The following is a 6326-nucleotide window of genomic DNA, read 5'->3' on the forward strand; positions in this document are numbered from 1 at the left end:
TCTTTTCTAGAAACTGACAAGCTGACACTAACATCCATATAGAAACTTAGGAACCCAGCATAGCCAAACGGTCTTGAAAACAAAGGGTAGGGGAGCCTGGGTGGCTCAGTCGGTTAAGCGGCCGACTTCGGCTCAGGTCATGATCTCGCAGTCTGTGGGTGCGAGCCCCGCGTCGGGCTCTGTGCTGACAGCTCAGAGCCTGGAGCCTGTTTCAGATTCTGTGTCTGCCTCTCTCTGACCCTCCCCCATTCATGCTCTGTCTCTCTCTGTCTCTAAAATAAATAAACATTAAAAAAAAATTAAAAAAAAAAAAGAAAACAAAGGGTAAAGTTGTCAATTTTACACTTCTTGATTTCAAAACTTACTATAAAGGAATGGTAATCAAACAGTGCAGTACTGATATAAGGATAGATCATTGCAATAGAATTGAGAGTCCGGAAATAAACCCATGTCAATTGATTTTCCACAAGGGGACCAAATCAATGGAGGAAAAATTAGTCTTTCAACAAATGGTGCTGGGAGAACTGCATGGCCACATGCAGAAGAATGAAGTTGGATCCTTACCTCGCACTATTACACAAATCAACTCACGGTAATGGAAATGTAGTATTGTCTTTAACTAATGAGGCTCTGATTCATTTTGGTAATGAGGCAGCTAGAGACCTTCTAGCTGCCTCTAGAAGAAAGTGTCAAATTTTGGCCCTTAAAGCAACTGGGGGAGAAAGAGCCCACACTTTCCCTGCTGCCCTGTCTTGGGCATAATATATATAATATCCCTCAACTGGCTCTGGGCATCCTCTCTCAAATATCAGAATGCCAAAGTTGCTGCTGAGACTGTGCTTGAGCTCCAGGGTAAGCTAAGGTGGTCACCAACCTCCCTGGCTGAGCAAAAATCATCACAGCCTTCTTTTACTGAGGGACCCCTCAACCACATTATATTCTCAAACCTCAGTAGAGTGAAGAGGCTGGGCAGGCCTGGCTTATTATTCTCCCTGCTTCCACAAAATATAAGATGACATGCTCTACGTAGCCCTGGATTTTTTGTACCAACTGTATCAATCTACTATTTTCTAAGTCATCAATTCAGTTATAACCACAGCTCCAAATCCATGGGTAGGACTGGAACAACACTATTCGTACTTTAAAAAGACCCTATTGATCTTGGGGAGCTTGGGCCTTCAGAAGATACTAGGAACGTCCAGTCAGCTGGCAGGCAGATGATATAGCAATGTGAGTAGCCTAGAGAGAAACAGGCCCACTCCAATTTTCTGTCACTTTCCTAAACCTACAGAGACCATCTCACCCCGTCACTGAAAATGAATTCAGGCCCAAGGAGGGTGGGGGGGAGAGGGACGTCCGTGCAAGGCCTCAGCCCTGCCACTTTTGCACTTCCCCCTGGGATGTGGTAGGAGACCATCAACCCTCATTCTTCATGGCTGAATCCTGGCTCATAATCTCATTTGATTCATAATACGATCATGCTCCCAAGTAAGTAGAGCCATCAGCAGCTCATCGGTGCAGAGCTGGCCTGAACAATTGCCGAGTAGGTTGAGTCGAGACGAAAAATGCCCCTCCTCATACCTGTTGCTCTTAAGAGACAAAGCAAAGCCCTTTCCTTAACCCCATCCTTGTGAGACTACAGCGTCCCCACTTCCATAGGAAGTGTCGAAGAGGTTACCGTAAACGTAAAGGTTAAAGAGGATCCATGAGATACAATTTCTTTACAGTTAGGCCATTTCAGCAAAAAGTCTAGGGGCAGGAGACACAACGTTGACGAACCATGAAGCAAGGCTGACTCTAGTCCGAAGGAAGCTTGTACAACTGTTACAACAAGCTCATTGTGAGTCATTAAGAAAAGCTAAGAATTGCTATGGGATGGGAAGTGGGGCTGGAGGAATGTCAGGGGGCTGGAGGAAAATAATCATAAACAATAGAGAACTTTATGCCCACCCTGGCAGGCATAAGCCAAGCTTGGCTAAAACTAACTTTGCTAGCCAAACTTGGCTCAAATTAACTTTCCTGCTGGTAGAATTAGCATAGAGGTAAAGAATTTTTCAAACCAGAAGTTCTTTTAGAAAATACCCAGTCTAGAGTGTATCTATATAGTTTTTAAAGCCTCATCTAGATTTTAAAAGGACATTATTTTTTTTTTTAGTTCAGAATCATTGTTTTATTTTTTTCTTTTTTTTTTAATTTTTCTTTTAACGTTTATTTATTTTTGAGACAGAGAGAGACAGAGCATGAATGGGGGAGGGTCAGAGAGAGAGAGATACAGAATCTGAAACAGGCTCCAGGCTCTGAGCTGTCAGCACAGAGCCTGACGCAGGGCTTGAACCACGGACCGCAAAATCATGACCTGAGCTGAAGTCGGCCGCTTAACCGACTGAGCCACCCAGGCGCCCCCAGAATCATTGTTTTAAAAAGAAATGTAACTTGGAGCTCCATAATCAACAACAAAGAAAATCTTTATGAATCTTATTTACCCTCACAACAATCCGGTGAGGCAGCACTGCTATTGTTCCCTTTTTACAGATGAAGAAACTGAGGTACACAAGACTGAAGTACTTGCCAGGGTCACACAGAGAGGCTGCTGTTGTACAGCAGGGCACAAGAAGAGCTTCCTTGTTTAAAGCAGGGTAGAGGGCAGGGTTCAGAGCGAGGAAGGTGTCAGTATCCCGGCAAATGACCCTTCCCCACAGCTCACATGACCCTGTTTGAAAAAGTCTGATAAGAAAATCAGGAGACAGAGGTTGAAAATGGTGGCGGCTGGGTCCTGGGTTTCTGGGCTGCCAGGTCAGGCCGGGGCACAGCTGAGGACTTCCATGCCGAGTGGGGCCCACGACGCAGAGGGCTCAGCTCTCACATGGAAAGCCCTCACCTACTTTGTAGGGCTCCTTGGCCTGGGAGCAAGCACGCCGAACGTCCTCCTGAAGTCACATCACAGACGGCACGACCCACGTATGTCACCAAGCCCTTTCCCTGGGGAGATGGTAATCATACTCTATTCCGTAACTCTGGCGTGAATTCACCTCCCAGCAGCTGTGAAGATTAACAAAGAGAACCCAGACCGCTACCCAGTTGGGGACCACAGCACTGGTCTGGACCATGACTCTGCACGTGGACCAGAAAAATACATGAGACCCTACGCTTACCTTCCTCACTTGTATCAAATGATGTCCAGGATACTGACCTTCCATGCCTTCGCTTATGGCAGGAGGTGGCTTAGATAAATAACCCACATTGGTCCATGGGGATGAAAGAAAGAAAGAAAACCAGAAGATAAACGGAATCACTAAAGGTTCAGGTAGAATAAAAATATGACAAAGATAATAAGGACAAATCCTTAGGGTCCAGAAACAAGCACGGAAATCAAAGCCCTGTGAATAAATGAGAGCAGGTGCCATGGTGACTCTGAGGTGTTAGTGAGAACATGAGTCCTTGGAGCTGGGGCTGGCCTTCTAATTCCCCTTCCTCCTTACTAAAGATGACTTTGGACCTAGGTCAAGCGGGGGAGCTGGAAAGGCGCTCCGTGCATAAAGCTTGAAGTCTGAAAGTGTTGCTATTTCATCAAAAAGGAATTAGAAAACTTCCTTCCACCTTCCAAGGACCCCCTAAAGAAGCTGTGTGTCTATCTGAGGCCTTGTGTGGAAAAATCAAATACCCAGGCCTGCTCTGTAGGAAGATACAGGATCTGAATTTACCCTGAGGTCTGTAGGAATCCCAATCAGGGGAGTTAGTGACAAAAACTAGCCCCTGGATGTTAATTCTCTAAGGAAATAACAGAAACAATCACAAAACTACTCTTTCACAGTGTAGGGTTAATGAGAAGCCTTTTTTTTTTTTTTTTTTTTTATGTTAAAGAGTAGTTCAGAGTACTTTGCCCTTGAACAACATGGGTTTGAACTGCGCGGGTCCACTTACACACAGATTTTTTTGATAAATACAGGACAGTACTGTCCATGTATTTTCTCTTCCTTATGAGTTTCTTTTTTTTACTCAGTACGTTTAATGGGATGATTTCCACAAACTATACACAAAGTTTCTAACCGTCACAATTCAGTAAAATACAAAAGATGACCTTAAAGATTATGGGAAGAGAAGGCAACACCAGTGGTGACACCTTCCAATCCCGGTGGATCTAGGGGTGGGGAGGGGGTGATGGTTTCTTTTTCACCCGAGCCCCTTATTTCAATGTACAAAGGAATTACTCTGATTGATATTAAATTGGATTGAAAACAAAGTGGACTAAAAAGCAAATCTACTCTATGTTGGTATGGAAATGGGAAAAAAGAATGAGTCTTTCAAAGTAGGATGGGAGACAGTTGGGGAAAGATTCTGTGGTTCACACTGCTCCATTTTTACTGAAAGTAAAATCAGGGCAGCCCAGTATTTCTTTTCTTTAATCCCCTTTGCATATGCTTGCAAGTTTCACCAGCTGTCCACACGGTCATCTTCACTTTCCTCAAAGTTTCCTGCCACTCCCTTTCTCTCTTGGCTTTTTCTCCAGCTTCTATCTTTTCTCCCCCTGTTACTTCCTTTCACGCACCTCTCCCCACCGCTCCTGCTTCTCTCTCTTGCCTTTCAATTTCCAGCTCAGCAAAGCCTGTGGCTGTCTGTTTATACACTGTTTGTTTGAACAGCTCAGGATCCCCCTCCTCCACATGTGTAGGTTTCGTTTCTCCTTTAATTGCTTGTTTCACTCTCTCACAGTGTGTTCTATGTATTCTTTTCCTGCTTGATTTATATCCAGGGTCCTCTTCCTTTGCTCCTGATCCAGGAGCAACTTGTAAGCTTCGTCCACAGCTTCAAAAGCCTTTTGTGCTATCAGCATCATCTAAATTTTTGTCAGGATGCACCAATATGGATAACTGTCAAAATGTCTTTTTTATTCCTTCATCTGTCACTTCAGGATCGATCTGAAGAACCTCAAATGGGTTCAAATTGGAAGTAGGAAGAAACAGGACAGGTCGATCTTTCAATCTGACTTTTGGACGTTAGAACTGAATCTGTCTTTTCTATTTGTTTCACCTCACTGTAGAAGGTCATAAATGTTTCCTCAATGCTCCCTCTGCCAGCTGAATCGCTGCTCATTCCTAGAGCCACCATTTCTCCTTCTTGATGACTGTCTTAATTACATTTTCTTTTCTCCAGCTTGCTTTATTAGAAGAATACAGTATATAATATATATAACATAGAAAATATGCATTAATGCCTATTTATGTTATTAGTAACAGTTCTGATTAACAGTTGGCATTAGTAATTAATTCTGGGGGGAGTCAAAAGTTACACACAGATTTCCAACTGTGCATGGGGTCAGCATTTCTAACCCCTGCATTGTTCAAGGGTCAACTGTAGATCACAGAGAGATACTCATCACACGAGGAAGTTAACTAATGAGAGAGAAACCCGGCAGCTGCAACCAGACAGTAAATCAGCACTGAAAGAATGGGAAATAATAGAGCTAGAAATGAAAGAATAGGCAATTCAAAGTAATTTAAGAGATTTTTAAAATTAGGAACCATAATGAAGCAATAGAGTATTATGGGAAAAGGTACAGACAGATTTGATAAATAACAAAATCGAAGCCCTGGAAACGAAACACAAAGGCACTGCGTAGAAGGACTCACTGGGTAAATTAAATAAAAGATTCAGCACAGCAGAGGAAAAAATTAGTGAGCCCAAACACAGATCTGCAGAAATCACTCAGAATGTGGCAGGGAGAAACCAGAAAATGAAAGAATTAACCAAGCAAGATGGAAGATGGAAGGAGATGCCCGATGGAATCTGATAGAACTTGCACAGGAGAGGCTCAAAGAGATGGTATTCACAGGGAGAGTGATGAGGAATATTCCAGAATGGAAGACATGAATCTTCAGATTGAAAATGCACACCAAGTTCTAAAGAAGGTAGATAAAAATAACAGGTTTTTTAAAAATATGATTTCTATTTCTTTGCAGGTTTTGTGTGTTCAGGTCTTTCCTCCCAATCCTTTTGTCTGGGTTTAATTTCCATTTCATCTAAATGTTCATTTTGGTAAGATGAAAAAAGTAAGTAAAAATATAAGAATACAGATTGACAAAATAAACACAAATAATATGTATAGAAGGAAATAACAGTAATCGATAAAATTAATGAAATTATTTCTATGTTTTAAGAGCTCATTTTCTGGGTACTGTTGTTGTAGAATTATTTATTGCTTCTGTGACAAACAGGCCGTTTCTCCATGGGCAGATCAGAAATCCACTTCTGGGGTGATTTCACTCTCAGTGTACTGTCTATGCAGTCAGTAAAGCCTTCCAGGGGAAACACACCAGCAGGGGGAGGGA

The 6326-nt window shown here is 42.7% G+C and overlaps 1 pseudogene; it reads right to left on the reverse strand.

Annotated features, from left to right (window-relative positions):
* Nucleotides 1-3828: 3828 nt before the first annotated feature.
* LOC125917948 (dnaJ homolog subfamily C member 8-like) lies at nucleotides 3829-5902 on the reverse strand (annotated as a pseudogene).
* Between the last annotated feature and the right edge of the window lie 424 nt (nucleotides 5903-6326).

This window comes from Panthera uncia, unplaced genomic scaffold (assembly GCF_023721935.1).
Source record: "Panthera uncia isolate 11264 unplaced genomic scaffold, Puncia_PCG_1.0 HiC_scaffold_326, whole genome shotgun sequence".
In the NCBI taxonomy this organism is placed as follows: domain Eukaryota; kingdom Metazoa; phylum Chordata; class Mammalia; order Carnivora; family Felidae; genus Panthera; species Panthera uncia.